The sequence below is a fragment of the Balaenoptera acutorostrata genome, chromosome 3, assembly GCF_949987535.1.
Source record: "Balaenoptera acutorostrata chromosome 3, mBalAcu1.1, whole genome shotgun sequence".
Taxonomy (NCBI): Eukaryota; Metazoa; Chordata; class Mammalia; order Artiodactyla; family Balaenopteridae; genus Balaenoptera; species Balaenoptera acutorostrata.
The window spans coordinates 171,585,578-171,608,082 of NC_080066.1; the positions used below are offsets into that span (position 1 = coordinate 171,585,578).

Consider the following 22,505-nt stretch of genomic DNA (forward strand, 5'->3'; position numbering starts at 1 on the left):
TCTGAAACGGTGTAGTCGCTATGGAAAACAGTGTGGTGATTCCTCAAACAATTACACATAGAATTACCACAGGATCCAGTCCACTTCTGGGACTATACTCAAAAGAACCGAAAGCAGGAACTCAAAGAGTTGCTTGTACCCCCATGTTCACAGCAGCATTATTCACAATAGGTAAAGAGCAGAAGCGACCAGAGTGTCCATCGATGCATGAATGGATAAAGAGTATCTGGTAAATACATACAATGGAATATTATTCAGTCTTAAAAGAAGAAAGGATGTGAGGGCGATCTGGCTGCGACATCTGTCACCCCATTGATCGCCAGGGTTGATTCGGCTGATCTGGCTGGCTAGGCGGGTGTCCCCTTCCTCCCTCACCGCTCCATGTGCGTCCCTCCCGAAGCTGCGCGCTCGGTCGAAGAGGACGACCTTCCCCGATAGAGGAGGACCGTTCTTCGGTCAAGGGTATACGAGTAGCTGCGCTCCCCTGCTAGAACCTCCAAACAAGCTCTCAAGGTCCATTTGTAGGAGAACGTAGGGTAGTCAAGCTTCCAAGACTCCAGACACATCCAAATGAGGCGCTGCACGTGGCAGTCTGCCTTTAAAAAAAAAAAAAAAAAAAAAAGAAAGAAATTCCAACACATACTATAACACAGATGAACCTTGAGGACATTAAGTGAAATAAGCCAGTCACAAAAAGACAAATACTGTATGATTCTGCTTATATAAGGTACCTAGAGTAGTCAAATTCATGAAAGGCAGAAAGTAGAATGGTGGTTGCCAGGGTCTGCGGGGAGGAGGGAATGGGGCGTTGTTGTTTCATGGTTACAGAGTTTCAGTTTTGCAAGATGAAGTTAGTTCTGGAGATGGATGGTGGGGATGATTGCACCACAATGTGGATGCACTTAATGCCACTGAACTGTACACTTAAAAATAGTTAAGATGATAAATTAATATTATGTGGATTTTACTATAACTAACGAGAACCTACTACATATAGCACAGGGAACTCTACTCAGTGCTCTGTGGTGACCTAAATGGAAAGGAAATCCAAAGAAGAGGGTATATATGTATACGTATAACTTTGTATACGTATAATCGTATACGTATAACGATTCACTTTGCTGTACAGTAGAAACTAACACAACATTGTAAAGCAACTGTACTCCAATAAAAATTTTAAAAACTAAAAATAAAAAAAAAAAATAGGGGGCTTCCCTGGTGGCGCAGTGGTTGAGAATCTGCCTGCCAATGCAGGGGACACAGGTTCGAGCCCTGGTCTGGGAAGATCCCACATGCTGCGGAGCGACTAGGCCCGTGAGCCACAATTGCTGAGCCTGCGCGTCTGGAGCCCGTGCTCTGCAACAAGAGAGGCCACGATAATGAGAGGCCCGCGCACCGCGATGAAGAGTGGCCCCCACTTGCCGCAACTAGAGAAAGCCCTCGCACAGAAACGAAGACCCAACACAGCCAAAAATAAATAAATAAATAAATAAATAAAATTTAAAAGCCCTCTAATAAGTACTTAATGAAAATAAATTGAAAAAACAAATAGTAGCTAACTAGCTAGCTAGATAAGTAAATAAATATGCAGCCATTCCCTAATGGCCAGCCAGACACTCATGTAGGGCAGGTGGAGCTTCAGCTCCTCTGGGCCAAGGCTCTGGCAATAGGAGCTGGGTTGCCCACCTTCCTTCCTCTGACTCATCCATTCATTGAATAACATGTCTTTACACCTGCTATGGGGACACAGCAACGAAGAAACTCTCCTGTCCTCCAAGAGGCAGGGCCATGGCTGGCTAAATAGATAAAATAAAGAATCCGTGGTTGTTCAGAGAATGACACACAGCTCTGGACGCTACTGCCCTTGGGTCCCTCTATTACTAAGCTATGAATCTGGACACTAGCACCTTCTGGACAACAACCCTCTTGCTGGGCAGAAACCATGGACAATTCCTCTCTTCCATGAGGCCTACCCTGATTTGATCTGCATCTGTCCCTTGTGTGAAGCCTGGCAGCCCGGCCATCAACACACAGACTTCAACACCAACTGTCCTGCCAGCTCTCCAGCTGCCCCCCCCCACCCCGGGGAAACTACAGACCCTCCAAAAGTGTCATCCATCTTGCTGGGTGCTCAGCACAGGGCGTGGTACCTAGTACCTGCTCAATAAACACTGACTATTATCCCAGCCCAGAGAGCAGCCCCTCAATATACCCTTAGGTACGTTCCTGGGGGGTTGAAACCTGGAGGCTTTGTCATGGAATTTCTCTATCTCAGGGTCACTGCCCATGAACACGGACACCAAGACCCTTCAAGGAGCAGCGTGTGTGAGGATGGCAGGTCTGGGATGCAGTGACCTAGGGTGGCACAGGGACAGTGTGGCCCTCTGGCCATGCTGGGCTGCAGGGGCGTCGAGACTGAGGACCCCAGCCCTTCTCTCTTCCCGTGGCAGCGGTTTCGTGGCATCTCGAACAATTGTGCAAAGAGGCTCCAGCCTAACAGGTGGAACCAGCTGGGGACCTGAAACCGTATCACGTAGTTGGAGACAAGTGACCTTCCCCCAAATCCACTCCTTTAAGAGGATCACCTCTTGAGCGAAAATATCATTTTGTTTTGAACTCAATATCATTTTGCCTTGAAATCCTTGGGCCATCGCCCGTCACCAAGAAGCAGGAAGGGTCGGCCACACTCCTATCTTCCGTCCCAGGACTGAAGGGTTGTTTTGAGGCTGTCACAAACATGCACTGCACAATACAGATAATGTTAATAACGTTACCCATCACTATTCCATTGCACTAATACAGCTTTCAGGGAAAAACCTCAGCAACAGAGACAAAAGTCACTATGACCTATTTATCTTTCAGGCTTGTGGAGATCAAGAGATATAAATGTTTAGTCGAAGTTTTGGACACCGTTTGATTCCCAGTACTCCCTACAATGCTGAAAACTGGTCACAGACAAGAAAATGACCTATTTGTGGCAAAACCGTGGTTTACCTTGACAATTCATTTCCTCTCTTTGAGAGCCAGTCCCACCCCCGGGCTCTACCAAGAAGATGAGAGACATAAATGCTGATTTTGGAAAGCTGATGCTATAGAGCTGGACATCTCCATCTACACGTTCTATCAAGGGTACCAAATCCAGGCGTTCAAATGTTGAGTTGTACATAACAGAAGTTGTTTTCTTTCTTTCTTTTTTTTTTTTTTTTTAATATTTCTCCTATGGTTTATTGGATCTAGTTATGGTTGGCTTTGAAGTGACAAAAAGCAATTTTCCATTTCCAAAAGGTAATCTCTTACATCTGCCAAGGCAACAAATATTGTGATTGGCATCAGCATCTAAACTATGCCTTTGTCCTAATACTTCCACCTGAGCATAAAGAAGAGCTGGCTCTACCTTCAAAGATGCCCCCTCCACTCCTTCCTCTCCCCACGATCCCTCGCCACCCCCCTCACCACCTGTACCAAGCCGGGACTTGCCCGTGACTCTCTTATTCTCAAATCGTCCCATGTGTACCCTGAGCCCCACTCAGGAAAACCAGAGAAGAAATGACTGGAAAACCCAAGTGGACTGGTCCTCTTCCCACACCATGTGGGCTAGAGCTTATATAACTGACTCTTCACCTAAAACTTCACACCCATTTGATTCTTCTAGAAAACCTACAGAAACATCCATTCCTCTCCTTAAAAGACAATGAAGCAGTCAGGGAGTTTGGGATTGACATGGACACACGGCTGCTATATTTAAAATGGATAACCAACAAGGACCTAGTGTACAGCACAGGGAACTCTGCTCAATATTATGTAACAACCTAAATGGGAAAAGAATTTGAAAAACAATAGATACATGTATATGGATAACTGAATCACTTTGCCGTACACCTGAAACTAACACAACACTGTTAATCAACTATACTCCAATATAAAATAAAAAGTTAAAAAAAAAAAAGACAATAAAGCAAATAATGTTGCTAAACTTCCTTAACAGTATTAAAGTCAAGGAGAATATAGTTTCAGAACAGTAATGTTACTTCTTGGCCACAGTTACAGAGATGGGGTTGTGAGGACTGCACTTTACACAATTCCAGGGTACATGGTGACAGGTGGGAACATTTCTTCCTGGGTAAAAACAGTCAGTGTAGCTGTGTGAGAGGTTTTTTGTTTTGCTTTGTTTTGTTCTGGACTTCCCTCTTCTTTGACTTACCACAACATAAGTGAAGCCTGAAGCACATTCAGGAAACCCTTAGCTTCCCGAAAACTCTGGGAGAACTCGACTCCCACGTGTAGACCGTGCTTCCTGGTGCCTGGTCATCATGCTCGCCCGGGAGTGTCCACTGATCACACACAGCACACACTTCACGTCCAAGGCTCACAGCATCCTCATGGGTGCCACCTGGCCTGAGAGCTCCTGAAGGACACGAGTCACGCCCCTGATTCGCTCGCAGAGCCCAGCACTAAATCTCGCTGGAAGAGGTCTTCCCACGGTGTTACCTCTGCACCTTCCACTGCCCTCCTTTCAAGGCAAAGCCCCACGGAGTCACGTGCCACCCAGTTTCAGGACCACTGTCCCAGGCTTAGCCTTTCCTGGGACAATGCTTTATGTTTAGGGCATCCTTATCACACGTATGTTAAATAAATTGCCACCACTTCATCTCCGCAGATGTACGGACCTTCATTAGCAGTGACTCCACTGAATTTTTGTGAAAGTCAGTCAATCGTGTGTTCAAAACCACTCCCTGGGCTCCCTGTGGGTTGTGTCACTCCCAATTTTCCTAGCTCTAAGCGACTGGCTCAACCTGCTCCGGCTTCGTCTCCTACCATCCCTTGTCTTGTTTTTGCTTGTTTGTGTTTATTTGTTTATATTTTTTTGGTTTTCGCTCTGGCAACACCAAGTTGCTCATGGGCTCCCAAACACACCGGAATGCCTCTCACCTCTGTCTTTGCTCACTCAGCTGCCACGCTTGTAACACCACTCCCTCTATTGTCCTCTTTGCAAACTCTGGCGCGTTCTCGAAAATTCTGCTCTTCCGATATCTCCTTCTTGCCTTCATCCATGTCTGGAGCACATCCGGCTCTCCCATGCTGTTCTCTCCAGGTATCACCCTGTATTGTAATCTATTTGTTTATGCGGCTAGACCATGAACTCTGGGAGGATGACGACAACTCTTCTTTGAGTCTAAATTTCTCAGTAGCTGGCGCGGAGCAGGTGTTCAATAAATGTCTGCTGAAAAAAACTAGCCTGATGAAGTCTACAGAGCTGGTATCAGGATCCTCATTTTGCAGCTAAGGACACAATTCAGAAAGGTGAGATCACGAGGGTCCTGCAGCTAGTAAGTGACTCATGTTCTTTCCACTCTACCATGATGTTGATATAACCCAACTCTCATTTCCTGTCATCTCTTGAGTTTTGTGACCTACAGGAAATAAAAGTTTACTGGATGCTTCTGAGCATCTATACATCGCCTTCTTTTCAGAATGGACACCTAGGAGGACAGTCCTATAATTCACCATTATCAGTGCATCTAGTTTAACTCAGAGCCCAGGCAGCCAAGCGCTAAATTAACATTACTCTTCTCTGCAGAGGTGATGGGGCTCTGAACAGGCACAAGACGCCTGCATAACTTTGAAGAAGAGATTTACACACCTCTTTGTCTCCCATAGAAATGGACTCAAGAGCTGCAGCAGTGCATAAATGATCCTTTCTTTCCACTGTTTATAGTTGAAAGCAGCCGTTTTCAGCCTCTTGCCGGTGATCACTCCACTAAAAATAGCTTTGATGCTGTCACATGCAAACTTGAGCAGAACCTGAAAGCATTCCCCTTTTAGTTCTGAGCAGGTTCAACTTTAAAAGAGAGGCAGCTGTTAACATACTCCAGCGTGTTTACATGATGCTGAAGTAGTTTGGCTCGTAGTGAAAAAAAGAAGAAAAAAAAAAACACTAAAAAGGGACAGAAATGGGTTTGCAGCCTCTGGTGACAACACTTCTTTCTGCTGAACTGGAGCCCCGGGAGAACACTGGGGTTGGCAGGGAAAATCCAAAATGCCCAGCTTCAAGGGGAAACTGACTGAAGCACAACTGTGGAGAAGACAGGAGAGAGACTGCTTCCTACGATGTGAGATTCCCGACTCTGCTTGAGGTAGGGGTGCGGAGGTGGCCAAGAAAATGGTACTTTTAGAGAAGAGAACTTATAAAGGAGGGGTACTTTTCTATCTTGTAGAGAACATCAAAGAGCTGTTTTTAAAAATCAAGGAAACAAAGAATGAAACATATTCAACATCTTGGCCATTCCTTGGATGCCTCATGTTGGTTCACTGGGCAACTGGACCTCTCTGGATGTTTTCAGAAAGCCAGACCCAAACTGAAGGCAAAGCAGAGCATGGGCTTGGGAACGAGAGAAAACCTGAACTTTCATCCCAGTTCCTCCCCTTCTGGCCCAAAGGACCTGCTGTGTTTTCCCTATCTTCCACCCAGGGTACGAGGATTAAGTGAGAAAATGTACGCCGAAGTGCCTGGTGGGGTGGGCGACCCCTAACAGACAATCAACAGTGTCCTTTAGAAACATGTGACCAGAAGAAAGAGTGTCTGGGGTCAAGTCTGGAATACAAGCAGTTTCATTTAAAAAAAAAAGCATCCACCAAATAAATTGTGGTTTTTTTCTTCCTTCTTAATTCTAATGTCCAAAGGATGACTCACACCATATTTGCTTATGAAGTGAGAATTCATTTTCCAAGGGTTTTGTCCTAGAAAATTTGCACGGAGCCTGGCTGAGCTGCAGGGGGACAAGGGCTCTGGCTGCCACAGGACTTATCACAGGTGCTGGGTGCTCGCTGCGGGCCACTAGGAGATGGAGACCAAGGTCAAGGATGGCGAAGTGGTGGCACCTGCCCGTGAGCCAGGGTCCTCACTTGGGACGCTTATGCTGGAGCTCCACATACATTTCACAACCCATAATTTAACAAAAACCTCAGATCATTTTATGGAGACCTGGAGAAAACAACGCCTCTATTACATCACCGTCCCAGTCTATGAGCTTCGGTGCTGTGAGTAGTCGTCTGACTCAAGCACAAGAATGAACAGGCTCCCTAAACACACTACAAATTTTAGCTGCACCTCAAGGTTATATTAGTGGAGGAATTTATCACCTAAGTTGCATGTATTTGAACAACAGAACAGACTTTATATACTGCTGTATCTTTAACACTCATTTTTGGGTTAACAAGACAAAAGAATTTACAGTTACTGCCAAGGGCTTGCTGGCAGCTAATACCCACCCCACCCCCATTAGCCGTTGCCTAGCAACAGTCAAGCATGCTTCCTCCCAAATCAGGAGGAACCACTGCTAAATCTAGACTAATTACAAAATGGGACAAATATTTAAAAGCTTTATATTTATTAAGGATTTGGGGAGGGCATCCTAATAAGAATGATTTCTATTAAACAAATTTAACTAAATACAACACAAATCTGTCTTTGTTTCGTTGTCCCACGTTATGCAGATCATTTTAGGAAAACTGGATGTTTTTGCATCTTTCCTAATTTCTCCAAAGATTGTACTAAACAAAACCATGTGCTTTTTATTTATTTATTTTTTATACAGCAGGTTCTTATTAGTTATCTATTTTACACATCAGTGTATACATGTCAATCCCAATCTCCCAATTCATCACATCACCACCACCCACCCCCTTTCCCCCCTTGGTGTCCACACGTTTGTTCTCTACATCTGTGTCTCACCACGTGCTTATACTTTGTAGAAGCACGTCTTTTGCTTACTACTCTAAGAATAAGGATGAAATGAAGCGCCAGAGACACCTAAGCCTTTTAAAATATACATATCTGCAAAGAAATTAGGAGGCTACCATCACAATTCTCACAACTCTTACAGAGATATCTGGATGGAAAGCTCAGCAGCTTTCTACCTTCATTTCCTACCTTTGTCTGCATTCTCGATTCCCTCTATTTCAAGAGCCACTCAGAGTTCTCTGCGTGGAGAATGAGCCCAGAGTTTTTTCAGAGTCCACAATGCTGGCCTCCCTGCTGTAAAGGCTATTTTGCTGGCAAAGTTCTGAGCAATCAAAGTTCTAAAGTCAAGAGACCTGGCTTCATCCCCTAAAGTGGAGGCAGGAGGATCAGGAGAGCCCAAAACACACACACATATGCATGCATGCACACACACGCATGCACGCACACGCATGAGCACCAAAGAGTTTGGCCCCCTTTCACATGCAAATGTAAAAGGATTTCATATGTAGGAATATTCTCCCCAAAAGACAAGACACCAACCTCAAAGGCAGTATAGGAACTGAACAGGGGTCTGCAAACTATGGGCCAAACCATACTGCCCCAGAAGTAAGAATGGCGTTTACATTTTTAAGTGGTTGAAATAAAAAATGAAATATGAAATCCAAATTGCAGGTCCTTCACTTATGTGTATGTCTGTTTCGTGTTAATATTTAGTATTTGGCCCTTTACAATGAAAGCCTGCAGATCTCTGAAGTGGAATAAAGACCAGGGACATTTTAGTTCTTGAAAAAGAAATTGATTTTGGATTAACTTTAAACGTGACCAAAACAAAGCAAATGAGCCATTTCCCACCAAATGGCCTTGAGTCCGGGCTGCTTCGTGAAGGCACTACCAAAATTTCCAGAAAACAGTTCCTGTGGAATGCTAATTTAATTAGTATTAAATTTAATCATCGTTACTTGGAATCTTTTTGATTTCAGCTAACCAACCCTCCCTCCCCTACAACACACACAAATTCTCTTCAAAATGTTTCTCTTAGATTGTTTCTCCTATATCTTGTTATTAGTGGAACAATCTGAGTAACTCATCAGATGGTCTATGTAAATCTACACCATTTTCTAAACGGAAATAATTTTATTATTAAAAACAAACATGAGGGGCTTCCCTGGTGGCGCAGTGGTTGAGAATCTGCCTGCTAATGCAGGGAACACGGGTTCGAGCCCTGGTCTGGGAAGATCCCACATGCCGTGTAGCAACTGGGCCCGTGAGCCACAGCTACTGAGCCTGCGCGTCTGGAGCCTGTGCTCCGCAACAAGAGAGGCCGCGATAATGAGAGGCCCGCGCACCGCGATGAAGAGTGGTCCCCACTTGCCGCAATTAGAGAAAGCCCTCGCACAGAAACGAAGACCCAACACAGCCATACATAAATAAGTAAATAAAAAAAAAAAAAAAAAAAAAAAACAAAAAAAAACAAACATGAGGACTGTTTTTAGGTCTGAGGAGAATATGGAATTAATTATATTTTGTGTGTAAATAAGCCTGCCCACCAGATAATGCTGCATGGTCCATGAACTTTGTTAGAAAGTGCTGATCCACATTAAAACATGGATATGCTGCTTCACTCAAGTCTGAAACAGCCCAAGGACTCTTCGCTTTTGCTACCCTCTCCCTTGGGTTCTCCATTTACCAAGCCACAGTATTTCCTTGAAGCTCACTGGCAGCCTGCACTTCTGTTTATACTTTAGAGACACATGTTTTGCATCATATTACAGCCCACGGTTTTTGTACAACCGTGGTTTTCACCATCTAACCATCCTTCCAAATTCCACTATCAACCAAAGCTTAGAAAAAGTGCCAATCTTCCAAGCCTTCCAGAATCACTTACAATAAACCCTAAAGCAATCTTCCATTAATCAAAACGCAAGTATGTGCCAGATAGAAGCAACTTTTGGACACTCCGCACCTGACATAAGAAAGAGGAAAGATCTTCAAGTTTGGTCACTATTTAAGACAACGACAATTTTGGAAGAAGAGCACAAGAATAATTATCAAAATGAAAATTGTATTTATGCCCCTGATCCAGAATTAGCTCTTCTAAAATGAACTTGAATCTTCTGGAATTACCTCAGGTTGTGCTACACTGTTCTCTGCAGATGGACACAGTTGTAGGGCCACGAAGGCCCACAGTTTTCTCTGAAAATAATCCTAGTATTTTCAGGCTGGAGTGGGTAATATGTGTGACTGGGGACACCTGGTGAACCTGGTGGTCTGCTGGCGCTTCTGGCCCACACTCGCCTCAGGAAAATGCCCTCCTCAGCACACAGAGCCAGGGTGGTCATGCTTTACATCAATGGCCGTGGCTGACTGGGCCGGGGTAGAACCTGACCCAGGTTCTGGGTCTAAGGGACATCAGTTTTAGGTGACCCTTAATCTACTTGGCCTAGCTCAAAACGAGGAGCTGAGCCATTCAGAGTCCTCAGGCCTGGAATTATAAGAGTAGAGGCAGAAGTACACACACATATATATTAAGCTTGTTAATGTGATGGATGAAACCGATTTTTGAATGTTGAACCACTGTTGCATACCTAGAATAAATCCCACTTGGCCATGGTTTATAGTTCTTTTTATACATAGTTGGATTTTATTTGCTAATATTTTGTTAAGGATTTTTGCACCTATGTTCATGAGTGATACTTGTCTGTAATTTCCTTTTCTTGTAATATCTTCATCCATTTTTGGTATTAAGGTAATGCTGGCCTCAGAACGAGTTATGAAGTACTTCCTCTGCTTCTATCTTCTGAAAAAGACTGGCAAGAATTAGTATAATTTCTTTCTTAAATGTTTGATAGAATTCATCAGTGAGCCCATCTGGGCCTGGGGTTTTCTGTTTGAGAAGGTTATTAGTTATTGATTCAACTTCTTTAATAGACCGAGGCCTATTCAGATTGTCTATTTCAGATTGTCTATTTCTTCCTGTGTGAGCTTTGGCAGATTGTATCTTTCAGGGAATTGGTCCATTTAATCTGGGTTATAAAATTTGTGGGCAAAAAGTTATTCATAATACTCCTTTATGATCCTTTTTAATTTCCATGGGATCTGTAGTGATGTTCTTTCTTTCATTTCTAATATTATTAATTTGCACCCTCTCTTTGTTCTTCTTAGTTAGCCTGGCTAGAGGCTTCTCAATTTTACTGATCTATTCAAAGAACCAGCTTTTGGTTTTAGCAATTTTTCTCTACTGATTTTCTGTTTTCAACTTCATTGATTTCTGCCCTCATCTTTTTTCTTCTGCTTACTTTGGATTTAATCTTCTCTTCTTTTTCTAGTTTCCTAAGGTGGAAACTTAGATTACTGATTTTAGATCTTTCTTCTTTTCTAGTATATCCTTTTGATGTTGTAAATTTCCACCTAAGCACTGCTTTCACTGCATCCCACAAATTTTGATAAGTTGTGCTTTCATTTTCACTTAGTTCAAAATATTTTACAATTTCTCTATTCTGTTTTAAAATTTCTCTTAAGAGTTCTTCTTTGACTCGCGTTAGCCATCAGTGTGTTGTTTAATCTCCACATAGTTTGGCATTTTCCAATTATCTATCTTGGTGAGCATTCCATGTGAGCTTGAGAAGAACGTGCAACCTGGTATTGTTGGACGAATTAGTCTATGGATGTCCATTATATCCAGGTGGTTGATGGTGCTGCTGAGTTCAACTCTGTCCTCACTGATTTTCTACCTCCTGGATCAGTCCATTTCTGAGAAAGAGGTGTTGAAGTCTCCAACTATAACAGTGGATTTATCTATTTCTCTTTGCAATTCTATTAGCTTTTGCCTCACATAGTTTGACACTCTGTTGCTAGGCACAAACACGTTAAAATTACGTCTTCTTGTAGAACTGACCCATTTATCATTATGTAATGCCCTTCTTTATCCCTGATAATTTTCTTTGCTTTGAAGTCTGCTTTGTCTGAAATTAATATAGTTACTCCCGCTTTCTTTCCGTATATTTTCTTCCATCTATTTACCTTTAATCTATGTGTGTCTTTATATTTAAAGTGGGTTTCTTGTAGACAACACATCATTGGGTCTTGTTTCTTAATTCACTCTGCCATTATCTGCCTTTTCATTGGTGCATTCACACTATTGACATTCAAAGTGATTATTGATACAGTTGGATTAATATCTAGCCTATTGGTTAGTGTTTTCTATTCACTGCCCTTGTTCTTATTTTTGTCTTCCACTTTTTTCCTGCTTTTTGAGGTTTTAATGGAATGCTTTATATAATACCACTTTCTCTCTTCTTTTAGCATATCAGTTACACTTCTCTTTTTTTACTTTTTAAATGGTTGTCCTTTGCTCCTTATATTTAAGAGCCCAAACTAAAAGACCAGGTTTGAGGCCCTCCCTCCAATTTCACCCCTTATAAGCCCTTGGGCCTCACTAGGCCTTCTCCTCTGATAAGTGTAAGGGTTGGACTTGCATTCTCTATAGCCACTTTGGCCTCACATTCTGGAACCCCATTCCTGTGCTTTTCAAAGGGCACCTAGCACCACCACTTCACGTTACAGTCTAGAAAACTGACTGGGAGAGGTTTTGCATAGCCCTGCGCTGATAAGGAGCAGAGAGAAACGAGGTCACTGCTGTTTCCATTATATAGGCTGCCTCTGTTATGAGACTTAAAAATTTATTTTAAAAGGGTAGGGGGAATTCCATTAAAAAGTTCATGCTTTAAGCAAAGGAAAAGGGATTTAAGTAACACCTTCATTAACTGGGCACAGCTAGCCATTTCAGTAACAGCAAAACCCAAGCAAGAGTGGGGAGGAGATGCACGTTGGCCAAGGGTGCGGGTGGGCTCACCGGCAGTCTGCCTCCTGGGTGTGCCATCCATCCCCGCAGCCAGCGGACGCTGGGGCCTCGGAGAGCGAGACCCACAGCCGTGCCGAGGAGCCCTTCTCTGGCTGCGTGCTGAAAAGGCCGGCTGGAAGCTCACCTCACTCATTAACAAGACAGGAACCCCACCAAGGTCTGCCAAGAGGCACTGATGGCCCTGGCGTCCCCAGGCTCTGCAGATGGTCCACAGCCACAGAAGTTACCTGAAAAGGGGATTCTCTTGTCTTCAAGTCACCAGACCCAGGGCAAGCCCTGTTCTCTAAACATAGTTCCCATTCCAAGCCTGATGTCACGAACTTTTTTTTTTTTTTTTAACATTTTTATTGGAGTATAATTGCGTTACAATGGTGTGTTAGTTTCTGCTTTATAACAACGTGAATTAGCTATACATATACATATATCCCCATATCTCTTCCCTCTTGTGTCTCCCTCCCTCCCACCCTCCCTATCCCACCCCTCTAGGTGGTCACAAAGCACCGAGCTGATCTCCCTGTGCTATGAGGCTGCTTCCCACTAGCTATCGAGTTTACATTTGGTAGTGTATATATGTCCATGCCACTCTCTCACTTTGTCCCAGCTTACCCTTCCCCCTCCCGTCACGAACTTTTCTCACCGTGAAAATAAAGCGCCATGAACGTGGATGTGGTAGGCATCTGCTGACATTCCTGGCCAGCCAGAATTTACTCCCTCTTCTTCCAGTAATCGCTCCCCAAATTGCCTTGGGTGCCAGCCCTCCCCTAGTGCAGGGTGAGCATAAGTCAAAAAAATGTACACCATCCCCTGCTACGGTTACTGGTCGTTAGGCGGATGGCAGTCAGACCCAAATTTTGGAGTAGGAGATCCTTTCTTTTTTCCACTGGCCTTGACCTTCAAGGATTCATGTCAGGTTGGGCAGCCATCTGCCTCCACGAGGTGAAAGCCTGACTGAGAATGGAACTGACACAGAGAACAAAAGCCAAAGGGTGGAAAGTGAGGAACCATGACTATGTGACCCACGGAACAACCTCTGCCTGAAGCGAGACCTACTCTTGGACTCTATAGTCGCAGAAGCCTAACAGATTTCCATTTGTTCTCAAGCCACTCCAAGTCAAATTTTCTCTCAATTGCACATTTAGTACCAACTGACACACCGATAATTCAGATGGAGATGAAGCTCAAAGTTCCTTCTCCCACTTCCTTTAAGAAAAGGGTCTGCCTTGCAAATGAAGTTTACAGACAGGGCTGAAGAGAGAATGTGCTTTCACTAGAGAAAAGTCACTGCTGGCACTCGAGCACCACAGACACCATTATTAACTGCTAACAAGAGAGTTTTACCTATTCTTATTTGGGGCTGGATGGCCTATAAATGTCCTAGACTTGACAACTCTTTAGTAAGCATCTAGCTGACAAGAGAAATCCTGCAAGTTTCCATCTTTAAAAATGAGCTGTATGGTAATTCAAAGATTATAGCCCTAGCATAAGACTAGACAGAGAACTCAGTGAGAGTCTAGAAAGAGAACGAAGCGTTGGGACGGAAAAAGTATACTATAAACGCAGCATTTCCAAGCCCAGGGGTGGGGATCTGACACTAGTTCAAAGGCATCAAAAATGAGCATGAGGGGGCTTCCCTGGTGGCGCAGTGGTTGAGAGTCTGCCTGCCGGTGCAGGGGACACGGGTTCGAGCCCTGGTCTGGGAAGATGCCACATGCCGCGGAGCAACTGGGCCCGTGAGCCACAACTGCTGAGCCTGCGCGTCTGGAGCCTGTGCTCCGCAACAAGAGAGGCCGCGATAGCAAGAGGTTGCGATAGTGAGAGGCCCGCGCACCGCGATGAAGAGTGGCCCCCGCTTGCCGCAAGTAGAGAAAGCCCTCGCACAGAAACGAAGACCCAACACAGCCAAAAATAAATTAATTAATTAAAAAAAAAAAAAAAAAAGAGCATGAGAACTTAACGAAAAACTGGGCCTTGAGAAAAATACAGCTGGCCAAAAAACACGGGGAAGGGTGTCCATCTCCGCAATAAGGAAAGAAAGGAAAATCAAGGCAAAAAATCCCTACCAGTTGGATTAGCAGGTATTTAAAAGATTGACAATACTAAGGGATGGCAGAATAGTCTAAGTGTCGGCAGGACTATAAATTGATACAACTTGGGGAAGGGGTGGGGAGAGAAACTTGGATATACATGCGTATCTAAAATGCCTATCTCTTTGGCCCAGCCATTCTGCTTCTAGGAGTTAATCAATATGCACCAGAGGCTACTGATAAAGAGCCCAGGCCGTCGTATAGAACAGACCCTTCCAAATCCCACCCACCCCTTACTGACTGTGGAACACTAGGAAAGTCACTTACCATCATTCAATTTTAGTTCTTCATTTGTAACACGGAGATAAGTGAGCACCTAGGCTGTTAAACATGCACTTAGGTACGTAGCACAGTCCAGACAGAAAGAAAGTGCCACGACTGTTACAAGCACTGGTGGTGATATCCCGTCCACAGCCTCAGAACCAGGGGTTGCCCCCTCTTCTCCAGCCACTATGAGGGCTACACAAATAGCTCACACCCTGCACCTCCTCCAGAACTGCCCTTGGCTTAGGGCCACGAGAGGCCTTTGAGTTACAGGCTGACAGCATCCCCAGACCAAAGAGGGGCAACTCTGCCAGGGTGATTACACTCCAATCGGGCCGAGGCTAAATTTGAGGACTTCTCTGCTCCGTTCCTTACTCATCCTGTTTCCCTCACTCCTTTTCCCCTGAGAACACCTTTTTAGTAAATCGTTTTTACCCAAATCCCCCTCTTGGGCTCTGCTTCTGCAGAATTCAGCCTAAGACCCAAATGTTAAGATTTTTATTTCTAGGCAAGGGGGCAAAATTATAAGTCTCACCCTGCTTACTGAGGCACGGTTAGAATATCAAGAAATGGAAAACAATTTAAATGTCCAACCACAAATAGATAAATCTATACAAGGGCACACACACTATGCACATAGTAAAAAAGAGTACTGCCTGTCAATATTAATTGACAAGAGAAGATGTATATGGCAGTGTGGAGTAAAAACGCACATTACAAAGTAGCACCGTATGATCCCTTTATAAATATAGTTTGGGTGGATAAAGGGATATGTTAAAAGATGTTCAACACTCACGTTCATAGCAGCATTATTCACAATAGCCAAGAGGTGTCAGTAACTCAAGTGTCCATTTACAAATGAATGGATTAACAAACAAGCTATATATACATATATTGATACATATATATAATGGAATATCATACAAAAAGAAATCCTGACATATGCTACAACATGGATGAACCCCAAAGACAGTATGCTAAGTGAAATAAGCCAGACACACACAAAAAAGACAAATATTGTGTGATTCTATTCATATGCGATACCTAGAGTAGTCATATTCACAGAGACAGGAAGCAGAAGGTAGAATGGTGGTTGCCAAGGGTCGGGGAGAGGGTGAAATAGGGAGCTGATGTTTAATGGGTATAGTGTCAGTTCTGCAAGACGAAAAAGTTCTGGAGACTGGTTGTACAACAATGTGTACATACTTGCTGCCACTGAACTTTACACTTAAAAATAGTTAAGACATGGGCTTCCCTGGTGGCGCAGTGGTTGAGAGTCTGCCTGATAATGCAGGGAACACGGGTTCGAGCCCTGGTCTGGGAGGATCCCACATGCCGCGGAGCAACTAGACCCGTGAGCCACAGCTACTGAGCCTGCGCATCTGGAGCCTGTGCTCCGCAACAAGAGAGACCGCGATAGTGAGAGGCCCGCGCACCGCGATGAAGAGTGGCCCCTGCTCGCCACAACTAGAGAAAGCTCTTGCACAGAAACGAAGACCCAACACAGCCAAAAATAAATAAATAAATAAATTTTTTAAAAAAATAGTTAAGACAGTGAATTTTATGTTATGTGCATTTTACCACAATCAAAATTTTTTTCATAAATATTAACAATCTGGAAATAAGGGTACTTTTATTGAGTTCTTTATACTCTTTCATTGTTTGACCATTCTACATGAGTATGTACTAAGTTCATAATCAAAAAATACAAAAAAGCTATTTTAATTCTGGAAAAAGATAAATACACTTTGAAAAGATGGTATACTTCTACTACCCTAGGCCGGTAATCCATATAACTTAGGTTTCTAGTCTTTTAGTGTGTGTTTATTTTTAATAGTGTAGAAATTTCACTTTCGTCCCTTGTTTTGTCAGCTTCCTTTCATTTCTTATCTCACCACCACCAAAACAGCTTAAAAGCCATCAACAGTCATTGTTCTGGGGCTGATTAAAATGTCCAGGTTAATTATGTAAAAATTACTGCAAAAAAAAAAAAGTAAAGATGCTTAAAAAAATTCCTCTTCCAGCTTTTCTTGACTTGTTTGTTCAATAAATATTTCTTAAGTGCTTAATAGATGCCTGGCAACATGCAAAGCCTTGGGGACACAGTGGTGCCCAGGATAAGCTCGGTTCCAGGCTCCCAGAGCTTAGAACGTAACTGGCGGAGGCAGACATGAGACAGACGGGTTGATAGGGCTCCACTTGTGTTTCCATGCTAGGCTATGCATTCACACGCATGCACGGGTGCACGCACACACACACACGCAGTCACCCAAGCCAGCTTTCACAGTCAACGATACTGATGTTATTAGCCAACCTAGAACCTGCACAGTCCCCACCAAGGAGGGCTCTTGACTCCCACTGACCATTAACAGTCCAACTTGCTGAACCTGAGATACTGTCATAATATCAGACTGAAAGAATGGAAAATTCATTCTTGCTCAAATTTAATTCTTCCCTGCTTGCAGCAAAAGTCATCTCCCCAGTACTCATGCCCCAGACGCCTAGTCATCTTGAATTATTTCCCCAAATGCACTTAACAGAAGTTCTCTGATACCTGATCAGTCCCACCCCCTGTCACCTGGCTCAGCCAAACAAGTATCTTTGCTGCCCAGGGCCCAGCCTCATTCTAGGACCCGAAGACCATCCATCTTTCTGCTCCCTTCCCCTACTTATTCCAGATCCTACATCCAAACACCTACCTGACCTCAAAATCATCCCTTTGATTCCTGTCTCTTGGCAATATTTCTCTAATATTTGCTGAATACAATCTTTATTTATTTGTTTTTAGATCCACACACATATGAACAATTGATTATTGACAAAATACAAAAGCAAATTAGCGGAGTAATTAATGATAGACTTCCACAAATGGTGCAGGAACAATTGAATACCCATATGCAAAAACGTAAAACTTTATCTATACTTTGCATCATGTGAATACAATCTTTAACATGAGCAAAAACCTGAAAAGATACAGAACTTAAAGTAAGATGATGAGAACTGGGATGAAAGCAGATGTCATGGAGGCCATCAGCCCGCCCCTCCACATGCCCAGTAGTTCAAGTCTCCTGGCACTAAACCCAACTAACGAGTCTGGGTGTCCAGAGTCCCAGGCAGTGTCCCTCCTTCTCACAGCCCCAGACTTTCGTCCACTGCTCTGCTGTCGTCACAGCACTGTGAGGGCCACAGAGGACAGCTGCTGGCATTTCCTCAAGGATGCTCAAGAACGGAAGAAGGACACGGCCCAGGCTCGGGGCAGGCTGAGAAGACCATGGGGGATTTTAGATGTCATTTTGTCAGAACTATCTGCATGGGCTGTATCTGCTGTCAGCTTGGAGTTCCTTTTCAAGCACTGACGTCAGATTCGTGCTGATCCAGCTACACTCTCCTGGTGGGCCCTTTGGGACTGGGAGTACCCATCAATCTGTGAGCCAGATGGCTCGAGCCTTTGTAGTGTGGCTGGGCATAGAGAGAATGGTGCTAAGAGGGCCCACGTGGACCAGGAGCAGAGCATCTAATCCACTGACTGCACCCATCCCAGGAGACCATCCGGAGGAGAAAGGCAAAGAGAGCAGACAATAATACTGCTGAGGCAAAAAGAGCAGACAATAATACTGCTGCTTTCATTTCTGGCGAGACCCCAGCCAAACACCTTGATGCAAACTGCTGCAGCAAGAGCCGACAACCACCATGCTTTCCTGTATCCACACCCGCAGATGGGCCCTGCCAATGGTTCTGCCTTGGACTCATGGCTTGCTGTGGCCAATGGGACATTAGGAAATAGGACACCAGCAGAGGCTGGAAAAGTCCTTGCATATTGGAGCAATATGTTCTCTCTTGTGGCTCGGAACCCTTCTGCCACCATGTGAATAAGCTTGGAATAGCTTCCTCAACGATGTGAGAGCCCATGGAGAGAGACCCCTGCTGTCCCTGTCATCCTAGCTGAGGTCCAAATACACAAGAAAGCCTAGGCAACACCTCCCGGAACAGAGATGATCTAGCCACACTGAGCCCAGCCCAAACTGCCAACACACAGAATGATGAGCACAGAGATGACTATTCTTGTAAGTCACTTAGTTTGGGGTGTTTGTTATGCAGCAGAAACTAAATGATACAAAGATCTCTACAACAGAACCTACACAGCAAACCACAATCCCAAGACTGTGATGGAGCTTCAAGATGTAGCTTTACATGGTGACCCTAGTGGGTGCCTAACACAAATAAAGGAAAGTAGCCACAGCAATCCTGGTAACACCTTCTGCAGCGTGGCCTCTGGCAGTTACTCAGGCAGCTCCCAGGACAGAACTGCTTCCACGTGGCACAGCTGCCTTACACCCAACAGCAACTTACACCAACCCTTTCTACCAACTCCATGATGCAAGATTTGGTGATGGCCAGTCCAATCCTCAGACATGTGTTAGGAGGCCAGGGTCCTGGGAGATTGCACTGGTACTGACATCTATTTTCCACTCTCCCTGTGTCCCTTCTACCACAGAGAGCCGGGAGGAAATCTAGGCACCCTGGAGAGAATCGTTCAGAAATCACCAGACAGGGATTGTATCCTCAGAAGGGCACTCACCCCGTTAAGTAGCTCAAAATGTCACTCCAGGGGCTTCCCTGGTGGCGCAGTGGTTAAGAATCCACCTGCCAAGGCAGGGGACATGGGTTTGAGCCCTTGTCCGGGAAGATCCCACATGATGCAGAGCAACTAAGCCTGTGCACTACAACTACTGAGCCCGCGAGCCACAACTACTGAAGCCCGTGTGCCTAGAGACCGTGCTCCGCAACAAGAGAAGTCACCGCAGTGAGAAGCTTGTGCACCGCAACGAAGAGTAGCCCCCACTCGCCGCAACTAGAGAAAGCCCGCGCACAGCCAACAAAGACCCAACATAGCCAAAAATAAAATAAATAAAATAAAATAAATTTATTAAAAAAAAGTCACTCCAGAGAAAGACGAGTTAGAGTCTAAGGGTCCCGCGGGAAGACGTTGTTTTTATGATGGTTTCTTGGAGGCACACCAGAGCCTGACACTTCTCTGCCTCTCTCTGTGGGATCGGAAATGGTGGTAAAGCAGGAGTCTGGGAACTTCGCTTAAACAATTTGGCGCGCCTCTTTTCCCACCTGAGCCCTTTACACAATGTGCCACTTTCACCCATACGCCCCTCATACTCTCAGTTTAATCCATTAGAGCATCTTATATCCCCCAAATAACCACAAGCTTCTTGAGAGCACAAACCCTGTTTTAACCAACACTCCCTTTCTCTCTTTCTCATTTATTCATTCATTCATTTATTCAGCACTTGATTATTAAAGAGCCATAGCCAGACAACGTCAGGGAGCAGCTCCCAGCCCAGAGAAAGAAAGTCAAGAGATAATTATAAAAACTAAGCATAAGAAATAGAGTTATAGATTTAGAAAACAAACTTATGGTTACCAGGGGGTGAGGGAGAGGGAGGGATAACTTAGAAGATTGGGACTGACATAAACACACTACTATATATAAAATAGATAACCAGTAAGGACAGGGAACTCTACTCAATACTCTGTAATGGCCTACACGGGAACAGAATCTAAAAAAGAGTGGATATACGTACGTATATGTATAACAGATTCACTTTGCGGTACACCTGAGACTAACACAACATTGTAAATCAACTATACTCCAATAAAGATTAAAAAACAAACAAACCAAAACTAAGCACAGCTAATAGTTATGGAATACCTTTCATCTGCCAGGCACATGTGCTAAGGTTTTTAAACATATGCTCATTTAAACCTGCACCGATCCTAGCAGGAAGGTACTGTTCTTATCCTCACATACAGATAAGGACACTGATACACAGAGAGGGTGTGTAACTTGCCCGTGGCAGCAGCCAGTGAGGGGCAGAGCTGACGACACAAATCTGCACACCAACCGCCTTGCTGCGCCACCTCGCAGTGAAGGGCCCTGCAAGGCTGACCCGAGGCATCTCTGTTTTATTTCAATGGTGGCAGTAACTCAACCTAGGTTTTGGATGGAGGTGACACGAAGCACAGGCTGGAATGCAGATGAGAGGCAGAAAACCAGGGCAGGGAAGCTGCTGCATGAAGTCCAGCAAAGGGCAGTAGCGCTAACACTGGGACGGTGGCAAGGGCTACGGGAAGGCTGGGTTCAAGACACTTCAGAGGCAAAACTGACAGGATTTGGTGCCTGAATGAAGGAGAGAATCAAAGATGATTCTGAGGTTTCTGACTTTGGATACTGGGTTGAAGGGAGGAACCTGCTAAGATAGAAACATTCAAGAGGCAGAACAGGTTTAGAAGGTGCGTCAAGATACCCCAGGAAAAATAATTTACTCAGGCCAACAGATAATTATCTCAAACTGACACTGAATGACTATCCAAACCCTAGATAACCCCCAGGTTTGGTAACTTACTAGGAGAACTCATAGGACTCAGTATATAGCATAAATGTTCATGGCGATGATTTATTTCAGTAAAAGGATACAAAGTGTATTCAGCAAAGGGAAAAGGGCAAAGTCTGGAGGAAACCAGGCACAAGCTTTCAAGAGCTCCCTCCCAGCGGTGCCCAAGGTTTTTATTGGGGACTGTGCACATAGGCACCCCTGCCTGGCTCGTGTGAAAATCCCAAATTTCTTCCATCATCACATTGTTTATACAAACAGTTAAGCCACAGTGAACCACTCTTACTACCAGTTCTGGAAACCTCTCAAAATCTAAGTACCCAGACAGCAGCCAAGGGCCAGCTTTGCAAGCAAGACTTGCTAAGAAGACGCCAGATAGGTTAATTTTTTCTCCACAAAAGGACAAGTATTTATGTTTTGTACAGACGATGTTTTATTTCCAACACACAAGTGCTCGAATTTTAGACACTGGAGCAATTCTTCAGTCATGTTCAGATTATGAAGCTGAAGTCAGTACTTTCCTCAGACCTGAATATAATACCAAAAGCAAATAGCAAATACAAAGTCCCGGGCAGGGCTAGCAGGTTTCGAGGCTGCTTCTACTCCCCCCCTTGCTGTCCAGTTGGAGTATGAGCTCAGAGACGACACTTTGCATTTCATTATTAAGGAAAGCAAACATGAGGTCTGCTGCAGAATCAAACACAATTAAAACTTTAATTAACTGAAACCCAGCTAGCCCCCGTCTTCAAATAAAAACATTTGCAGGTGGCAGGGAAAGCAGAGGATATGAGATTATTTCACTTTTAAGGGAAAGGGGCAAGTCAGATGCTCCAGTTGGGGATTTATTCAAAGCAATCACTTCTTGCCGCCTCTCGAGGGTGGACACGTATTTTACATCAATTATTACAAACCGAACACTGAAGGGCAAAATGCAACGTCCTCCAACACATCAAGTATTCGTTCAGCATAGTCTTAACTATTAGCAGCAAATCGACACACAGATTCAGAATAAATTTTTAACAATGGAAGTGCAAACACAAGGCGTGGTAGTTCTGTAACCAGGGTGCCGAGGTTTCCCAAACTCAGCGTTAAATCGGGTTCTGTGGTACGAAGAAACTCTCTTGAACGTTTTCTCTGGAATCACCCACAAA

At 44.3% G+C, this 22,505-nt stretch overlaps 1 protein-coding gene across 13 annotated transcripts in view; it reads right to left on the minus strand.

Annotated features, from left to right (window-relative positions):
- Window positions 1-22,505, minus strand: part of LOC130707527 (EF-hand calcium-binding domain-containing protein 11-like) — a 215,081-nt gene that overhangs the window by 49,014 nt on the left and 143,562 nt on the right. The window lies entirely within an intron of this gene.